Consider the following 21,074-nt stretch of genomic DNA (forward strand, 5'->3'; position numbering starts at 1 on the left):
ACTAATTATCCCTTTTGAAGAGATAATGCCATGGGAGAAGATGTTTACAGCTCTAGCAGTGATTCTCAACCTGTTTAATTTCTAGGACCCCCAGTTTGACATGCATTAGTCTGCGGACCCCCATTTAATGGCATTTCTATCTCTGGGACCCCCAATTTATATTGTAAAATCAATGTTAACTCTGAGAGTGAAAAAAATAAATAAAGGGAAGCTCCGCACACTCAGATCTGCGCACAATGTATTTATTTAGCAAGCTTTCGGTCTACTGACCTTCAGGCATCCTGAAGAAGGTCAGTAGACCGAAAGCTTGCTAAATAAATACATTGATTGTGTGCAGATCTGAGTGTGCGGAGCTTCCCTTTATTTTTCTCATGTTCCCTTTGTGGCTCCAGCACCTCTTAAGTTTTTTTCAGTGGATGAGCGGTGGTTCTTTTTACATTTTTTTTGAGTGGTGCAACCACTCCAAGGAACAGCAATGTCTGTGACTCGTGTTAACCTATGTGTTAACCTATGTTTGTGTGTGACTCATGTGTGACTCATGAGTACCAGTAGGGGCGCCAGAAACAGAGACAGAGCGATAGTATTGCACTGTTGCCTGTTAATTACAGAGGGAGAGAGACAGAGAGATAGTGTTGCACTGTCGCCTGCTGATTACAGAGAGAGAGAGAGAGAGGCATAGACGAAATATATTTATTTTATTAACACAGCCACGCACACTGTATGCTGTGAACGGAACGCGAGTTTTTTTTTTCCTAGGATGGCTGCGGGATTCGAGGAATTTGGAGCGCTGTGATTGGTTGTCAGTGGAGTAGGAAGCGCTGGGCTGTCGGAACAGCTACAAAAGTTACTAAACTACAGCAAAGCACAGGGATCTGGAGATGTTAACACCCCAGGAGTGAGTGGCATATGTAGCAACACACATGAACGCGGCGCGTGTGTGCATGCGTGCAGCCTACTGTAGTAGCAAAAAAGTAACGTTAGCCTAGCACGTAGCAACACGCATGAATGCTGCGTGCGTGCATGAACGCAGTGCGTGTGTGCGCGTGCGTGCACGTGTAGTGTGTGCATGAACGCGGTGTGTGTGTGCGTGCACGCACATGTGTGCGTGTGTGTGTGTGTGTGAGACTGGGTCAGTGTGTTCTAACCAGGAGTTTAGTAATGTTAGGCTGCACTGGGAATTCCACTTCCACTTCAAGATGTTTTAAAAAAACAAAGTCTACAGTACAGTAACTATAACAATAAATGTGTAGTTGCACCACTCGGTTCACACGGGTGTGATTTTTAACTCAGAGTGTACAAATTTGTACACTCCACCAGGCCAGGGGGGGGGGGCAAGGCTAGGGCAACATCATCATGACACAGATCATGTGGGGTGACTCCGGGGGTGACTCCGTGGTCACGCTGTCGGGGCCGATTACAAGCCAGCGAGAGGTTCAGTGAAGCGGGCAGGACTGTCTGATGATGCCGAGTGGAGTGTGAGTGTCAAAGAGTTGCAGTCGGGAGGTTGACAGCAGTGATTAGCAGCACTGCAGTTTCAACAAACACCCCCACCTGGATCCGTCTAGCCCAGTCAGTGGTTCTCAATCTGATGTTGATTTTGACAGCAATTTTTTAGTTTTAGTCGTATTTTAGTAATCTGAAATGTTTTAGTCTAGTTTAACTTTCAGTCGACTAAATATTGTAAGGTTTTAATCGACTAAATCTACATTAGATTTTGTCGACTAAATATATTTTGGCTTGCCTTGATGGCGTCGTCATGGCTGGTTTCAGACTTGGTTGCATGCTGAATATAGCCGATCTACAAGCTCACAACGCTTCGCAGAGCGCAACCAAACTTAATTACAAATATTTTAGTTCTACTGGATCTCTTCTAGTCATCACTCATCATAGCGTAGTTTTTATTTCGTCAGTGAAAAAAGGTGGTCGAACATTTTTCATCATAGTTTTAATTGGTCCCGACCAACATTGGTTGGGCTCCCAGTTGAGTTCCCCACATGATTTTGGGGGGTCCCCAGATGACAGTAAAGTCAATTTAAGGACTTTACCTTTTCAATACCTAAAGATCACACTTGAGAATTGTCAATCGGAATTTAATCTTTGTGTAGGACGGAAATAGCCCATTTGTTTGTCTACACATATGACCTAAATTCTCCATTCATTGTCAATGGCATTTAATGTTTGTGTTAGGACAAAAATCTACAATATAGCTGCATAGCATAGGAAGGGCTAGCACCTCTCAAAAATAATTACTGCACCAAAAGTAATCAAACTACAAATAAATTGGTCAAACTTTGGCCAAATTGTCAAATAATATAAGAAAAGGACAAAGAAATATGAAAATAGCCGACAAGCTATAAAGCCACTTAATTGTAGGCATGCTATTTTAGAGTCAAACTAAATGTAATGGCTCAACTCCTACAATTGTGTGTGTGTGTGTGTGTGTGTGTGTGTGTGTGTGTGTGTGTGTGTGTGTGTGTGTGTGTGTGTGTGTGTGTGTGTGTGTGTGTGTGTGTGTGTGTGTGTGTGTGTGTGTGTGTGTGTGTGTGTGTGTGTGTGTGGGGCCTCGCTTCCCCGTCCCCAGTTCAAATAGGATTATTTTGTGGCCTGAGAAGGTAGAGAAGCAATAACTGAACTTCCAATTAATTACAAGAAAAGGTAGAGGAAAATAATTGTGCCAGACAGTAGCAGAGTGGTCAGGTCCAGTGCTTTTCTTTACCAGACAGGAGATGACATTGATGATATGCACACGGCTGCCATCTTGCCAGCAAGGTGCTACCTAGGTGCAACTTCCCTATAGACAGCACATTCATCCAAACAGAAAAATCCTATTTAATTGTATTAAATAACGTCAAACTCACCAACATTGCAGCTGTAGGAAAAGCTTGAATTATCGTCTATTATCTGCAAAGTGTTTGTTTCATAAAGATCCACCGTAGACATGTTATGAGCTACTTCCTGTCAAGAAATTCCTTGCAGATAATTATTTTCCCAAGTGTCATGGGCTGTTGAGTGATAGTCAACGAGCACTTCCAAACTCCAGCACTTAGAAAGAAATCATCCGCAAGGAATTTCTTGACAGGGAGTAGCTCATAACATTCCGTTCCGGAAAAAAAACGGGAGACATATTTTTGCTTGCTTACCTTGCTATCGTATCAATAAAATCGCTTGATGATCCCTCGCGTTCATATTTTGAACGAGAAGAAGCAGGACAGAAGTCAGAAATGAAGAGCTTAGTATATCCATCCGATCAAAACCACGGAGAGCTCCCTAGATTAGGAGATACGAGGGATTCTTTCTGCAGCGGTAATCAGGGAAGTAAACGGGACCGCGGATGAACGAAGAGCGAAGAGTATGGTGGCCTTGGAGGCCAACTTGACCGAAAACGACTCGCTCACTGTATAACAAAATGAAGTAAAAACTTCTATAGAGACTTAGGGAAACATTTTTCCTTTTATTTTATCATGCTCATAAAGTGCTCTGTGCTCGAGTGCAATTAAAAAGCCTTGGAGGCAAAAAAAGAAAAGAAATCTGAATATTTTTCTCTCGGTTGATATCAATGAAAATGCGCTAGGACCCGTCTGTCTGAACCAGTTAAGTACTAATGGTATCTGTCCTATAATAAGCCCCACTCAACCCACAGATGAATGCCCACCTATAGGTTCTGCCTAATCCCCCCCCCCCCCCCCCACATTAGAGGTTTTATCTTGCTGCCATCGCCACTTACAGGGGAATTGTTGGTTCTCTGAGACTGTGCACATCACCTGCTCTACATGTAAAGTACTTGACTTGTGATTTAACACTATAGAGCGTCGCAGTCCCTCCCCCTACCATGGACCAGGAAATGAATCCCAATGCATTTTTCCCATAGACATTTCATAAAGTATTTATTTAAAGACGGTTACGCCACGGACAACGCCAACTCGAGTCGTGACAACTCATGACAACACAAACAATATTTTGGACCAAACAAAAGAAGAAAAACAACAACAAAAGTGTTGTAACCTGCCGTTTTTGTCTTCTTTCTGATTATTTTTTCGGCCCCAAAAATTGTGTTTGTTGTCATGATTTGTCACGACTCGAGTTGGCTTTGTCCGCGGCGTAAACGTCTTTAAATAAATACTTTCTGAAATGTCTATGAGGAAAATGAACGGAGAATCATTTCCTGGTCCATGGTAGGGGGCGGGACTGCGACGCTCTATACAAATGAAATTAATCTCTCTCTCTCTCTCTCTCTCTCTCTCTCTCTCTCTCTCCAATTCAATTCAAAAGGAGCTTTATTTGCATGAGTAAACATACGTTTACATTGCCAAAGTGGAACAAAACAATCAAGATACAACAATAAAATAAACGTGTAGAACAGAGCTGTGTTACATTAACACTTTGAGTAATACTATCTAGTGAGACTATAAAAGATTGTGCGTTTTCTGTCGGAGATAGTTATACATCCATATAGGAGACGCTTTATACTTTTGAAAGTTGACAGAAGTATTTCAATGTTATAAACATTTTGTGGTTTTCAAACTCACTTCTGTAAAGTCAATTAAATGTATGTTCTATATTCATGGGTTCTCTCAGATTGCTATCCATTTGATTCTGTTCACACACAGTGGGCTGGCACATATCACTTACTTTACTTATTCTATTACTCATTCTGGGGCTTATGCCGGCGTCTACAAGAGTTCTTCAAGCATCTGGGTCCTGAGCCAACACCGCCAGCTGTCCCCAAGTGTGGCCCATTTTCTTGGCACCTGCCTCCAAGTCTCGGGGCCAGGTGTTAATCTCTTTTCCCTTGGGGGTTCCACTTGTGGGACTGTCTTGTGGTGTTTGAGTCTGGTTTACGGAGAGTATGGCCTATCCATCTCCAACGCTGTTCAAGGATCTATTCTCTTCCTGTTTTTTGGTTTGGTTTTTGGTCGGTACGTTGCTACAGGTGTTGATAAATGATTTTGTTTGGTGTTCACAGTGGTCCTCCATGGCTCAGCCCTGTAGAGTAGGACTGACTTCACATTGCTGTTAAAGATCCTGGTAAATACGAAGGAACAGCAATGTCCCTGTGTCCGTCCCTATGGAGAGAGAGAGAGAGAGAGAGAGAGAGAGAGAACACACAGTAACTGTCATTTCTCGACCGTTTCGGACGTGGGGCGGCTCGCCGGAACCGGGCTGGCACCCTGGGCGCGTTCCTGTGCGTCTGGAAGTTCCGGGGACCCCCACACGGAGTTGCACCACTCAGTTCACACGGTTGTGATTTTGTTCTGTGTTTGTGCTTCTCTGCTCATTCAGCTATATGGCCGCCAAGGTTCTCAAACTATTGTATGTCAAAGATCCCCAAAATGTGTTTATATACGTTGAAAGGGCCCCTCATAAGGACAGAGAAAAAATAAATAAAAAAAGATCCCTGGCTTCTCGTGTGTGTGTGTGTGTGTGTGTGTGTGTGTGTGTGTGTGTGTGTGTGTGTGTGTGTGTGTGTGTGTGTGTGTGTGTGTGTGTGTGTGTGTGTGTGTGTGACTGAATGGATGGATGCAGGAATGTGAAGTAGGCAGCACTGTATAGAAGGTCAGAAAGACTAGAACAATCTCACTCGAGTCGTTTGAAGTGCCTGGAAATGTTAAAATGAAGCATCATTTTGTTTAGAAGCCTGCACATACTGTATGATTGATTGATTGATTTATTAACAGTTTGCATAATTACTAGGCCTGTCAGTCGATTAAAATATTTAATCGCGATTAATCGCATGATTGCCCATAGTTAATCGCCGATTAATCGCAAATTAATCGCATATTTTTTGATCTGTTCTAAATATACCTTAAATCAGTGGTTTTCAAGATTTTTCATATCAAGGTCCATTATTTATTCTGCATTTGAGCCACGGACCACCATTTGATGACATTTAGCCTTCCAGACCCAAACTAAAGAACTGTATTGATGTTGGTACCATTAGGAGAGATAACAGGCTGTATGTTGATCTAAATATTTTTTCTAAGTTCTCTAATTGTGTAGACTTCTTGTAAATTAACTTTAAGTAATGCATTTGTTTAACAATTATTCAACTCTTGAGAGTTAAAGATCTATAAGGGTTCATTTGGTTACCAACCCTCCATCATTTAGCTGTGGGCCACCTGGAATCCCCTCAGGGACCACTGGTGGTCTTTTCAAGTTTTAAATACTCAACATGGGAGAATGCTTGCTTTATTGCAAATGCCATGGAAGAGGAAAACAAAATCATAAACTCAACACACACTCACACACTCACACACACACACACACACGAGAGCCCCTGCCCCTCTCTCTCCTGCAAGTCAACATTAGCTTTAGCACTCATTAGCATGGTCTGTGTAGCATGATTAGCATCAAGCTTCCACAACTAACTAACTATGTTTGTCAACCAAAACTGCCAGAGTTTTGCTTTTGCCCACTTCAAAGAGCTTCTGATCTAACACATTGTGAAGCAAATTAATTAATAACGAGCCAAACGGAGGCATTCAGCCTCTGCTCACAGCTCAACTGTCCAGTGCGCAGCCCTATAGTACTGACGGTCCGGAGTCCGGACTGAGTGTGGGAATGGTAGAGTCGAGAGAGTGGGGGGGATGAGAGAGAGGCGGGGCTATTGGAATCTGCCTGCCTGCATTCAGAATTTCAGATGCATGCGTCTCTCAACCGTTCTGTCAAACTTCACCGTGCGTTAATCGCGCGTTAATTAAATTAACGCCGTTAAAAGGACGTTGAGTTAACGCACGATTAACGCGTTAACTTTGACAGCCTTAATAATTACAGTACATTTCAAGTACAACTCTATACAAAAACTGTTAACTGTGAGTGGAGGACACCATAAAGCATTACACTTGTTTACAATAGGGCCCACCATTTTCAATTCATCAAAACATTTATAGACGCACAAATATACACAACTATATAGTCAAAACAGGAAATCATCATAGGAGGTAAAAAGGGAAAAGAAACGTATACAGTGAGGGGGAACAGGGGTGGGTGGGGGATTCAGATTTTACGGGGGCCAGTTTTGAATTTCAGCCGCCCGTAGGTGCCCTTTGAGAGCAGTTTTGAAGGAGTCAAGGGATTTGCATGTCTTAATGACTGTTGGTAGGGCGTTCCACATTTTGGTGGCATAGGAGCAAAATTAATTTAGTCCCTTGTTTGTGCCAAATATGGGTTGCACATGGTTTGTTGAACTACCTCTGTATGTGGCAGAGACTTTCACTCATTGCAGATTCACAGTTGGTGTGTGTGTGTGTGTGTGTGTGTGTGTGTGTGTGTGTGTGTGTGTGTGTGTGTGTGTGTGTGTGTGTGTGTGTGTGTGTGTGTGTGTGTGTGTGTGTGTGGATAAATCAGTACTCCCACGTTGTCACATTTTTTAATAGCTATACGATTCTTGCCAGTCAAAGCCAGCTTCCATGCTGTGATGATAAATATACATAAATGTACCATAGAGTAGCGGATTCGGATGTTATCAGCACATAATCACCAGTGGGTTACCAAGAGTGTGTGTGTGTGCGACCAGTTTCCTGTTACATTTTGCTCTGGCTGTAATTGCTTAATTAAATGTGTGTGTACGTGCGTGACGTGTGCATGTGTCTATTGAATACTGTACCTCCTAGCTAATCTGTCTGCTCCCGGTCTCAGAAGAGAACAAATTGCAGGTTGAAAAAGCCCTTAGCTCCGAGCTGGGTAAAAATAATGAACCTCAGTAAGGCCACAGACCTTACGATCAGTGTTTTCACAAGGAAAGAAGAGATTACCTATCTGGTTTGTATATTTTAGATTAGACTTTTTTGATGTTTCCAACTTTCCGGTATTAAAATGGCAACAAAAGTAATCAAAAAAGTAAAAAGTACAAAATGCTTTTCAAAATGCCTACAAAGAAATGAAGTCCAAAATGTTTCATCCTGTCAAAAGTGGCTTGCCATTCATTATCAATGGCATTTAATATTTGTGTTAGTGGTGGAGATGGTGCTGGCCACCATCTCCGCTCACACAAAATATATTTCACAGTCAAATACATATTCATTTAGGGGTCCTTGAATGGAGAGAGCCATTGCAAAACAGACATCATATTAAGCCCTTCACTAAGCCCCACCCACTCCACTCTGCGAGGGCATTGGGCAAGCTGTCCTGTCACCCATCACATAGATGCATGTTAAAGATGGAGTGCCGCGACAAAAATTGTGGCACTCCATCTATAAATGATTTCTCCATATAAATAATCGATCAAGAGCCAGAGCTTGAAAATGTCTTCTAAATCTAGTCAACAAAGCCTTCAGTATAGGCTATGCAATGTGGATGACATTATTTCAATAAAGTAGAAATACGAGGGAGAAAGTTGAAACAGCATCAACTTTAACAACCGTCCCGTTCGACAGAAGTTTTGATGCAATGTACGGTAAGACTACAGTGATTAGTATTGTCATCACCTGGGTGGGTGAGTCGTGTTGTACCGGTATGTTCCACAACACAGCCATGCAAAATAACAGCTATGATGACGAGCTGTCGAGCTGACGAAAACAGAGCCGATGCAGAAGCAGCACGGGCGTGCGCGTGCACACACACACAGACACACACACACACACACACACACACACAGTTTATTCACCGCACCAGAGAGAGAGAGAGAGAGACGGGTGCTTCTGTCCAGCTTTTCACCACACCACCATGCTTCTCTGTGTGAATGTGAACGAATGAGTGAGGGCGAGGCGATGACTTTATAAACGTTATGCTGAAAATGTGGGGATTGTGAAAGCCCCGCATATTTCGCATGTTTTGCGCGCACTGCGCGGAAATATGCGATTTAAGATTTTAATTTGTAACGAAAGGTGTCCAATTTTAATGTAGCAGATTAAAAGTTTGATTTTTTCCTTGTAAATGTAACAAAGTAAAAGTACAGAAAAAGAAAAATACTCAATAAAAGTACAAATTCTCAAAACTTGTACTTAAGTACAGTAACGAAGTAATTGTACTTCGTTACTTTACACCACTGATTTTTATCCATTATTTACCCAGGGTACTAGCTGAGCACAAGTGCTCATTTTCAGCAACGCCCTGCACATAGAGACACACAGACAGACACTAATTAAAACCTGGGAGCTGACCAGTACAACCACAGTCTTATACTGTTGGCCACTAAGCAGCTCCACTGGAGCAGTTGGGGGTTCAGTGCCTTGCTCAAGGGCACTTCAGCGGTGTTGGGTGAGTGATGACAATCACTTCCCGACCCATATTTTTCCAGTCCGTCCGGGGAATCAAACCGGCAACCTTTTGGCAACAAGGGCACTCCTCTAACCCTTAGGCCACCGCTGGTAGGCCTACTCTAGCACAGTGGTTCTCAACCGTTTCAGGCCGTGACTCCTCAAAATAATCATATTTGAACTGGGGACCCCCTATCCTGATATGCACTTGGAATAGGAGTTGAGAAGTTCTGGTTCAACAGATCCATATTTTTTAAAATGGCAGATCTACAAGTTCACAACGCCTCACTTTGCCTCACAATTTTGCCTCTTTCTCATATCATTTGTCCAATGTTTGACCCGGTTTTGTCATCTGGGGACCCCCTTCCAAAATCATGTGGGGATTCCGGGATGGGGGTCCTGACCCACAGGTTGAGAACAACTGCTCCAGCACTAAACAAACGAGTCGGACTACTACTAGACCTCACACCTAGGACTCACCTATAACCTATAAACTAGGACTAACCTGCTTATTATGCTAGGGTGGGATGGCTCACCTGTACTGGGAATGACAGTGTTTTTCAGCAAGGCATGCTGTTTTCAAACGGCAACAACTCGGGAACGCCATGTCCAAATGGAATCTTTTCGACCGTGAACACAGCACACGTGTCCGTGTCGGACACGTGGAAAGAAAACCGCTGAAAATGTAATAAACGGGGGGGGGGGAAGCCTTGCAAGGGGAGAACAGGGGTGAAAAATAAATCTGGCAGTAGATGAGGTAATACCTGGCAATCAATGTGTTAAGATGCTCAAGGGACCAGTGCCTATAGAGGGTATGCGTGTGACATCATCATCAAACCAGGAAGTTATGCAGGAACGCCTAATGAGTGGCAAAAAACTACTTTCTGGCCTTGACAGCCCATACATCCACACAGAAAAGTCCTATCTGATTTCATTAAACAACATTAAACAATGTTAAACTCACTTTGCCTGTTGCTTTGCCACTCGATTTGCCACTCGATGTGCCATTCACTTTAAGCATGCGCATACCCTCTTTATGCCTGTCAAATATACTTCAAAAGAGTAGAGGGAGAATCGCCCACGGGCACAACCATAGATATATATAAACACTAGATGGCTCAAGGCGGAGTTTCTGACGTCGTTCACCCGGCAGCCATTTTACTTCGGGGCTACAGTACAGTATGTTCAATGGCAGCTCAAACAGAAACAGTCATAACTCGCTCAAATCTTGACGGATTTACAAACGGGTTGGTTTATTACAAACGTTGTCAACGTGACTATGATTCAGGACGCTTATCTGCTTAATTTATGTTTTTTATATGAACGTCGTATAAAAGCATATAAGTATGCGGACGTCTCTGACGTTTATAACAAACCAAACCGTTTGAAAATCGGTTGAAAATTGAGCAAGTTATGGTCATTTAAGAGTACATGCCCCATATACACAATGTTATGTGTCCCGAGGTAAGATGGCCGCCACGTAACGACGTCGCTCTCCATTGGCCAACAGCGCGGGTGAGCTATCTAGAGTTTATATATATCTATGGGCACAACACCAGAGGGAGCTCCACTGAGCTCATTCCCCCCCATATTCAGCTAGCAGCACACATGGGGATGAATTCATTCTACTAGCTATTATGCCATCAAAATGTGGAATACCACCAGCCATCAAAAAGTGCCTTTCCTTATACCTCTCTTTCAAAACCGCCATAAAAGCTGTACTTTATACATTCAATCAATGAGTGGAGAGCAGGCTGGGGCGGGCATGGCTTTGTGTGGTTTTGGATTATTTTTCTTGACCACAATGTTAAAAATGTACTTATAGGTTGCATTAGTTTCAGTGGACAGATTAGGTGTACATCTATCATTATCTTTTCTCTCGGCTGATGCTAGATTATTTTGTTTAGAAACATTTTAAAAAACATTTTGTTTAGAAACATTTTAAAACCCCCTCTTAGTTAGGTAAAGTTAGCTTAAATTGTGGCAAATCTGGGAAAAAAATGCTTACCACTAGCTTTCTTCACAGAAAGCTAGTGGTACACAGCTGCTGAAAGTTGGGGTACCATTATCGCACAACATTCCAAATTTCATTATACTTTAAGTAGCATGTGACATGTCAAACTAGGGGGTTTTCATGATTCTGAATCCATTCCAAGCATTCATTTTGCACAGCATTAATTAATACTCCTTGGGCTAAATTCGGCCATAGCCACTTGCCCAAATGTGCCCAAATGTGCTGACCTCATCACATTTGTGATGACGGCTATGGGCATTTTTAGGCAAAGGAGTGTTTTTTTGTGCAAAACTAATGCTTGCAATGGATTCAGCATCATGAAAACCCCCTAGTTTGACATGTCGCATGCTACTGTACTTAAAGTATAATGAAATTTGGAATGTTTTGCCTTATATTGGTTGATAATGGTACCCCAACTTTCAGCAGCTGTCACAAAGTTTCCCAAGGGAGTTGGTTTGGATAAAATTTTTCTGTGATAGTAGACGCAACTTAAACTAACTTTACCTAACTATCTGTTATGAAATTACCTTTACCGAAGGCATTAGTATATTGTCATTCATTTAGCAATATTGAGTCAACTTGTAAATTGATTACAGACAATTGGTAATCTAGCAGGATTGCTCACCTCCCCCGAGTGAAATATAGTGATATAACTGATATTTAAGAATTAGGATCCAATGTCCTTTTGCTCTTTATATTAACACCTATCTTCACATCAGTTGTAGACTGGACTGAGGTCATTCTCATACGCGCACGCAGCACGCACTCACTAAGGTGACATTCACACCAGAAAGCTTTACTGCGATTAAAACTGCTGCGTATTGTCAGAAAGCGCGCTTGGCTTTTCAAGATGGCGGCAAGCTAGACGGACGTGTGTCTCTCAACTCCGCAGCTTGTTACAAATTATTTAACAAAAAAAACAGACTAATGGAAAAGTGAGCAGTTTTATTTAAGCAACCTGATGATGAATAACAAAAGAATGCCCAAACGAGGTGGCAAAAACCAAGCCAAGTTGAGCTTTGGTTCTGCTGGGTCCAAGGAAAGCGGGGAAGCTAATGCTAGCAACATGGCTGGGGCTGAGAGCTCGGGAGCTGAGATGGAAGACACGGGCCGTCGCTCGGAGAGTGCAAGTTGCTCTATTCTCGAGGCTATCAAGGAGATGAAATCCGAATTCTCACAAAAGTTAGATTCAGTCATGTCGGCGATTGAAGGTATGAAGAAAGAGGTCGGAGATTGCAAAGAACGAGTCAAGGGTGCGGAGACTCGCATCTCTGGCACTGAGGACATTGTTGCTAGCTTACAGGCTAAGGTCCAGGACCTGGAAAAGAAGTACAAGCAAATGGAGCTAAAGGTTCTGAGCGGAGAAACAAGGTCCAGAAGATCCAATGTGAGATTGGTAAATTTGCCAGAGAAGACAGAGGGTTCTGATGCTTGTGACTTTCTCGAGCAGTGGCTGGTAAAAACATTGGACTTAACGTCGAAGCTAACCATTGAAGTGGCCCACAGGATTGGGCCGAGAAGAGAAGACAACGCTCCTCCGAGGACTCTCATCATGAAATTCCTGGACAATAGAGACAAGGTGAAGGTGATGAGGGCTGCTCGAACCAAGGGCCAAATCAAGCACGGGGATACATCTATAAAACTTTATCCCGATTTAACCGATGAGGTGCGCAAGCAGCAAAAAGTTTTTGACTCGGTCCGACAAAAACTTCGAGAGATCCCTGGGCTACGTCAAGGAATAATGTTTCCAGCTAGGTTATTGGTGACATATAAAAACAAAACTCAGTCCTTTGACAAACCAGCGGACGTGGATGACTTTATTCGACGAATAAAAGACGTGTCTGGAGCAGTCAGCAGTGGAGCCGCGGAGAAGTGAGGATGTGAGGTAGGCTGGCTAGCTAGCTAGCCCGAGGCAGCTAAACCAACACGGGGCACAGAACTTTTTATATATCCCTTTAATGTATTTTTTTCTATACAGTAAACCGTGATATAATTTTGATATGTTCAGATCATAGTTGTGCTCGGCACGCGATATTATTTTATACTGAGTTGTACTCTGAATGACGTTAAATGTTTTGGTTTTGGTGTCTCGATTTGTTTTGAATGATATGCTAGCTTGTTGTTATCTTGGAGCTACTGTTAGCTGAAGGCTAATATGTTGGGGGCCGTGGGGGTTCTTTTTTTCTCCCCGTCTTTGTTTATGGTTCAGGCTGATGTTTTTTTTGGTTGGGGAAGCTTTATATTATTATTATCCTATAACTAGATCGTGTGGTTTGTACTTATTATAGTAATTGGGGATAAATGATGACACTATAGTACCGTGTCTCGGCACGGGACTCAATTTCCCATGATGCATCTGGGTCCCGGTTTTGTATTTCAGTTCCGGATCATTGTACAGACCTAAGGGTCATCTTAATTTTGAGGGAGCACCACTGCTGGTACCCTCCGGTACTACACCCGGATTTATAGTATAGCATTTTGTGTAGTGTCCCCTGCCACAGGGCTTTCATGGCACAACTTTGAAGGGATAGATTGCAGAATAGTGTACTCTTTTGGTACACATTTATATTTCGTTTTACATTAAATACACAATCTAAATTTAAAAGAAGGCAATGGGTGGGGGGGGGGGGGGGATTTAATAAAACCAGGAAAACTATGTTTTTGGATAGTTCACTACTAAGGGTTGTGTGTGCACATGTATGTATATGCATGCATGTGCGTGTATGTGCATGTGTATATACAGTATTATTATACAAAAAATAATTTATTAAAAAATAAAGTATAATTATATTATATATTTAAAAAAAAAAAAGAGAGATGGGGGAAGGGAAAAGATTGAACATCGGTTGTATTTTCTGCTCAAGGTCTAATACTATGGTTTAAATTCTGTTTTCACTTATATTGGGGGAGGGAGAGTTTATCACGAGGCGAATGGTGATGCTGGGTCATTCCTCACATTGTGTGGAGTGGTCTTTAACCTTTTTGAAGTGGGAAGCAGGGGGGGGGGGGCAAGCCTACTCGATGGGCTCAGGGGTTTTGGGGTTTTTGTTTTTCAGGCTCACTGTCGCAGCCTTTGTTTTCATGTTATGTGTTTATTTGTTTGTTGAAGGCACTGCTCTAAATTCAGGTTCAGAAAAGTCATTTGAGATATGTGATTATGGCTAGAGAATTGGAGGTTAAATTCACTTCATGGAATTGTAGGGGTTTACAAAAAATCAAAAAGGTTAAGCAGGTGATGGGACGGTTAAAAGATATCCACTCGAGTATTGTCTTTCTCCAGGAAACGCATTTGATACTGAATGAGGATATTAGGATTAGGAAAAGATGGCGAGGGGAGGTGTTTTCAGCACCTTTCACTTCCCAGGCTAGGGGGGTCATGACTCTTATACACAAATCTATCCCATTTAATGTTACTAAGGTAATTGCCGATAAAATGGGGCGATATTTGATAATTCAAGGTAATCTTTTTGCAGAGTGTCTTATTTTGGTAAATATCTACGCACCGAACAATGATGACCCAAAGTTTTTCAGTAACTTATTTATATTATTGACATCTCTTGGGGGTCATTATCTGATAGCGGGGGACTGGAATGTGACCCCTAATCCTACTGAAGATAGATCTACTCATTCAGACAAAACTCACTCTAAAAGTAGGGAAGTTATTCACCAGTTTTCCAAAGACTTAAATCTTAGAGACATATGGAGAGATAGAAACCCTGGTGTATCTGCATACTCATGCTATTCTAGTACATACAAAACGTACAGTAGAATTGATTTATTTCTGGTTTCTGCAAGTCTTGTAAATAGAGTTAAGGACTGTGTGTATGATAGTATCCTAATTTCAGATCATGCTCCTAATAGTTTGATTTATGTAGACCCAGGTCGGATGCGGGACCCCCCTAAGTGGAGGTTTGAGCAGAGATGGCTCCAGGACCCTGAGCTGATAACTTTTTTGGAAGAACAAATAGACACCTATTTTGCTACAAATACGGATGAAACATCGGCAACTATAAGGTGGGAAGCATTTAAGGCTTTTATTAGGGGACAGATTATAAATTTTACGAGCTCCAAAACAAAGAAAAACAAACAAAAAGTTATATTACTGGAATCAAAAATTAAAGCTATGGAAGGTTCTTACTTTAAGAAGCCTTGTCCTAAATTACATCAGGAAATATTATTATTACGTGCACAATATAATGAAATATCCGCTTCCAAAGCAGCAGCTAATTTGTTAAAGCTCAAACAAACTATCTTTGACCAGGGTGAGAAGTCTGGCAGGGTTCTAGCCTGGCGCATTAAACAAATGCAAACTGAAAGAGCAATCAACATGTTAAAAAATGATGTTGGGGAGACGATAGAAGACCCTATCCAAATTTGCGAGGCATTTAGAGATTATTATGGTAAATTATATAGCTCCGAGACAAATCAAGAAGATGTAGTTGAGAGCTCCTTTTTGGATGGAATTAATATTCCTAAAATTCGAGAGGAAGACAGTAAAAAGCTGGGGGCGGATGTGAGTATTGGTGAGATTTTGGAGGCAATGAGTAATATGAAGTCTGGAAAAGCTGCAGGGCCTGATGGTCTGCCGATAGACATTTATAAAAGATTTGCGGGCAGATTGGCGAAACCCCTCTTGGACATGTATACTGAATCTTTTGAAGAGGGAGTATTGCCTCCCACTTTGAGAGGAGCCCTCATTATACTTTTGCCAAAACCTGGTAAATCAAATGATAGATGCGAAAATATGCGTCCAATCAGCCTCTTAAATTCTGATCTTAAGATACTTTGCAAAATACTTGCAAAGAGACTAGAACTTATTCTACCTGAAATTATAGATGAGGACCAGAATGGGTTCATGGTGGCCCGCCAGGGTTTTCACAATGTAAGGAGAGTATTGGATTTATTGCATGTCCAGGAGGGGGCGCCAGATACAGCCTTTTTATCTCTCGATGGGGAAAAAGCTTTCGACCGCGTAGAGTGGCCGTTTCTATTCGAGCTTCTTGGTCGATTTGGCTTGGGGGAGAACTTTTGTAAATGGGTAAAACTGTTGTATAACGATCCATATGCAGAAATACTAACCAACAATAATATATCTAGACCGATTAGGATCCATAGAGGCTGTAGACAGGGATGCCCTTTATCACCACTCTTATTTTTGATCGCAATTGAACCATTTGCAATTGCTGTAAGGGAACATACACTAATTACAGGTATTAATATAGAAAATCTAGAGCACCGCATATCTTTATATGCTGATGATGTAATATTATTCCTGAAAAATTTGGAGATATCTGTCCCAGCTATTCTGGATCTAATAACATCGTATGGTCGCATATCTGGCTACAAGGTAAACAACTCTAAGTCATCCATTATGCTTCTGAACTCGGAAGAAAGATCAAACCCTCCCGGTCATGTTCGTCACTTCAGACCAGTAAATGCCTTTACTTATTTGGGAATCCAAATCGTGCCAAGGTTGGAAGAGGTTGTGAATGCCAATTATAACCCAATTTTAGCCACAATCGAAAATTCAATTAATAGATGGTCAAGTCTTTCAATATCTTTGATCGGCAGAATTAATATACTCAAAATGAATGTACTTCCCAAGCTATTGTATTTGTTTCAGAACGTACCCTTGTCACCTCCACCAAACTTCTTTTCTAGAACCAGGAAATTGTTTACCAACTTTATTTGGAACAATAGACGTCCTAGACTTAGATTGTCCTTACTTTATCTACCCTATGATAGGGGAGGATTACAGTGTCCTAACTTGCTGTGGTATTTTTGGGCAGCTCAATTGAGAACACTAATGTTCTACTTTACAACGGATGCGGCGCCGGCATGGAAAGATGTGGAATCAAGCTCCTTGAAGTTACCACTCCCCCTTTATATTTACTCAGATACTTATAAAAACCTAAAAAGAATTACAAGCAATCCTATAGTTAAAACAATGATTGAAGTCTGGCATGAGGTTAATATATTTTTGGGAGAACATCCACGTCTCTCTCGCTTCAGCCCAATATGGGGTAATAATCAATTTGTGCCAGGTAGAGCTGATGGGGGGTTTAAATTGTGGGCTGATAGGGGAATAGGTCAATTAGGGGATGTATTTGAGAGGGGTCGGGGGAGTATGCTCTCGTTTGAGGAACTGGTCATTAAATATGATATCCCTCGCAAACACTTCTTTAAATATCTGCAACTGAGGGACTTTATTAGAACTAATCTGGGGCAATCCATGCTGGCCCCATCCATGTCTGTGCTGGAGAAAGCTTTGGTTAATGACCCATTCGGAAGGGGGTTAATATCAGATTTCTACGCCCTATTGGTTGACTTTTCTCCGGAATCCTCGGAAGATAGGCTTAATGCCTGGAGAACAGATATTCAGGAGGATTTAACAGTGGAACAATGGAGTACGGCTTGTGCACAAGCTCAATCCCAGACTGGGAATACTCGTCTAAAACTTCTACAATACAATTGGCTTATGAGAGTGTACATTACACCAGTTAAACTTAATAAGTATAATTGTAATATTCCAGATGTATGCACCAGATGCGGTGAAGATAGAGGCACATTGTTCCACTGTCTATGGTCCTGTCCAAAATTGATTGAGTTTTGGGGGAAGGTCGGGCAGGAAATACAGAAGATTTTGTCAATAAATATTGTACCAGAACCAAAGTTCTTCCTGCTCGGTCTATATCCGGAGGGACACAAGATAAAGCGTAATGAACAAATGTTTATAGATATATGTCTTTTACAAGCTAAGAGAGTGATAGCATTGACCTGGAAGAGGCCGGACAAACCAAGTATTACACAGTGGTTCAGAGAATTGTCTTTATGTCTACCTTTGGAAAAGATTGCATACATTCTTAAGGACAAACAAGAAATGTTTCAGGAGGTGTGGGGCCGTTTTATGAGATACATAAAGAACAATAATTTGTCACATCTAATGGATGGAGCTGAAGAGGAGTAGTGCTGTTGTTGTTGTTGTTTTTTGTTTTGTTTTGTTGTTTTTGGTTATTGTTGTTTTGCTTTCTTTATATCAGTAATTGTCTTGTACTGTTCATTGTTGTTTTTTGTATATGTGTATTGTCATTTGTGTGTAAAAAGGAAAATAAATATATTGTTGAAAAAAAAAGAAAGCGCGCTTCGTTTGGCAGGTGTGAAGGCTCATTCGAATCCTAATGCGCATCAAAGAACCGCATTCTACTCCGGCCAAAAACGGGTGTTTCGCTTCGCTTCCAATCGTACTTGATTACGATTCGGTGCAGGTGGGAATGCAATCCGCAGCAAATAAAGGAAATGAGGCAAACTATGTGGCGGATAAGGAGCAAAACACAGTTGGATTCATTTTACGCAGTACAAAGATGTCCCGTTAGGTTACCATGTGACGTGGTCAAATAAGGAGACCGAAGCCCTCATCGAAATATGAGGACGAGTACATTAATCTATTGCTTAAGGAAAGGAAACACATAAGGTAAACACTGCAGTGTACAGAATATTCTGTCTGTCTGTCTGTCGTGCGTAAACATGGAGGGCTGTCACTGTGTGCAGGAATCCGAGTGGAGACATTCTTCATCTTGTTTAAATATAAATACTTCAAAATTAAAACATGTTTAGCTCAGCATGATTTATAAACTGTATAGCTAACATGGCATATGCATAATAATTGTAGGCTATATGGTGATCGGATCATCAATGGGACTATTGTAAACTTCGGATCATTTTGCGCTCCCGTCTCCGCTGTGCCTCGTTCATGTGCCCAAAAGAACAGTGGCTGGCATACACACACACAGACACAGACACAGACACACACACAGACACAGTCCAGTCCCCGACGACACACTGCATATCCGTTACCCTCACGTCAAAAGTCCTAACTATTACTCGAAGTATATTTTTTTTAACACCATAGCTTTCACTGTGTATTTTATGAATTGAACACATTGATACAATTCCCTGCTTCGTTTCCTTGCTGCGCTTGACACAACCAGTGTGAAGGCAAACAGCAGCAAATTAAATATGCAAGAATCGCAACTTCTCCGCCCATTCGCATCGAGTCTACCGAAGTATTAGGTGAGAATGTGACCTAAATCACTCACACCGGGACTCGGGGAAGCCATAGCTGAGTGGTTAGTGAGCCCGCCTGGGGAGCCAGAGCGGCCTAGGTTGTCGATGTGTCGGTTGTCGATTCCAGGCCGGGTCAGCAATGTGTCGATTTGTGTCCCTGAGCAAGACTCGATCTTAACCCTGAATAGGCTCTATGCACACACATAACTCTTCCTACTTCTGGGCCCCTTCCCTATACTTCCTTCACAGGTGTTACAATTTACAATTTAGGCATTTAGCAGACGCTCTTAATCCAGAGCGACTTACATTAAGCAAGAACAAAAAGCATGGGAATACATCACATATGTAAAATGCATTTATCGCGAAACATGCGTAAGCTAAGAACGTAACTAGAACATATCTATATAATGACACTATACATATAAACTATAACTAGAACATATCTATATAATGACACTATACATATAAACTATATGCTATACTATGCTGTACATATATACTATGAAGTGCTATGACTACATACAATGCACTTATTGTGCTGTCTACATGACATGCTATAAGTCTGTTTCAAATGCTATATAAGTCTAAGAAGTGCTGTCTAAGGGGGTAGGGTAAGTGCTATGGGCCATGATGGAGTCTGAAAAGGTGGGTTTTCAGACTACGGCGGAAGATCGGGAGTGATGCTGCAGTTCTGATTGCAACGGGAAGTGCATTCCACAGTTTTGGGGCCAGAAGGGAGAAGAGTTTGGGACGTGTGGAGCGTTTTTAGTGAGGGTACTTCCAGCTTCCCTGCGTTGGCTGATCTGAGTGCGCGGGAGGGTTTGTAGGGTACAATCATGCTGGCAAGATATGGGGGAGCCATACCTTTGGTTGCTTTAAATGCCAGTATCAGAGTTTTGTATTCTGTGCGGGCAGCGACCGAGAGCCAGTGCAGGGAGCGGAGCAGGGGGGAGACATGTGAGAATTTTGGCTGGTTGAAGACCAAGCGAGCTGCGGCATTTTGGATCAGTTGGAGAGGCTTCAGTGCACATGCCGGTAGGCATGTGTTACCAATGATACTACTGTACGTAAGGCTCTGTTCCATTTAGTGGTTCTCAAACGACCCCCATATAACTCTGAGAGTTACACATCCGTATGGGGCCATTTGGAACCCACTCAAGGTAGTAGAACCCACTGGTGTAGAAGAGTGTTTCTTATTTTTTATATATATATATATATATTACACATATACATACACACACACACATACTGTTACAGACCACTCTTGGTCTAGGGCTGTGGTTCCCAAAGTGGGGTCCTTGAGGGAGTTCCAGGGGATCCCCAGCTAAATGATAGTTAGTTCGGAACCAAATTAACCCTTATGGGTCTGTAACTCTGAGAGAGTTCAGAGTTAAATTAACATAGATGTTACTATAAATTGGGGGTCCCAGAGATATAAATAGAAATGCCATTAAATGGGGGTCCGTAGCCTAAATGCATGTCAAACTGGGGGTCCTTGAAATTAAACGGGTTGAGAATCACTGCTAGAGCCGTAAAAGTCTTCTCTCATGGGGGTCCTTGGCATAGCTTTTCAAATGGGGGTCCGTGGGCTAATTTGTGTCAATTTGGGGGTCCTTGACATGAAAAGGTTTGGGAACCAGTGCTTTAGAGTCCAGGGGTTCTCAACCCGTGGGTCGCGACCCCTCGGGGGGGTCGCCAAATTATTTTGGGGGGTCCCCAAATTAAAAAAAATCTATGCAACTGAATGGCTGGAAAATGGAAATGAAGAGTTTACATATAGTACACATAGTACATGCATACAC

The 21,074-nt window shown here is 42.1% G+C and overlaps 1 long non-coding RNA gene across 1 annotated transcript in view; it reads right to left on the minus strand.

Annotated features, from left to right (window-relative positions):
• Positions 1 to 18,933: 18,933 nt before the first annotated feature.
• The window catches only part of LOC306921578, a 566,256-nt gene continuing 564,115 nt past the window's right edge, over positions 18,934 to 21,074 (minus strand). Inside the window, exon 3 of the long non-coding RNA XR_013789792.1 lies at positions 18,934 to 18,979. This is a non-coding gene — a long non-coding RNA (uncharacterized lncRNA). The remainder of the gene's footprint in view (positions 18,980 to 21,074) is intronic.

The sequence above is a fragment of the Electrona antarctica genome (genome assembly GCF_951216825.1).
Source record: "Electrona antarctica genome assembly, chromosome: 4".
In the NCBI taxonomy this organism is placed as follows: domain Eukaryota; kingdom Metazoa; phylum Chordata; class Actinopteri; order Myctophiformes; family Myctophidae; genus Electrona; species Electrona antarctica.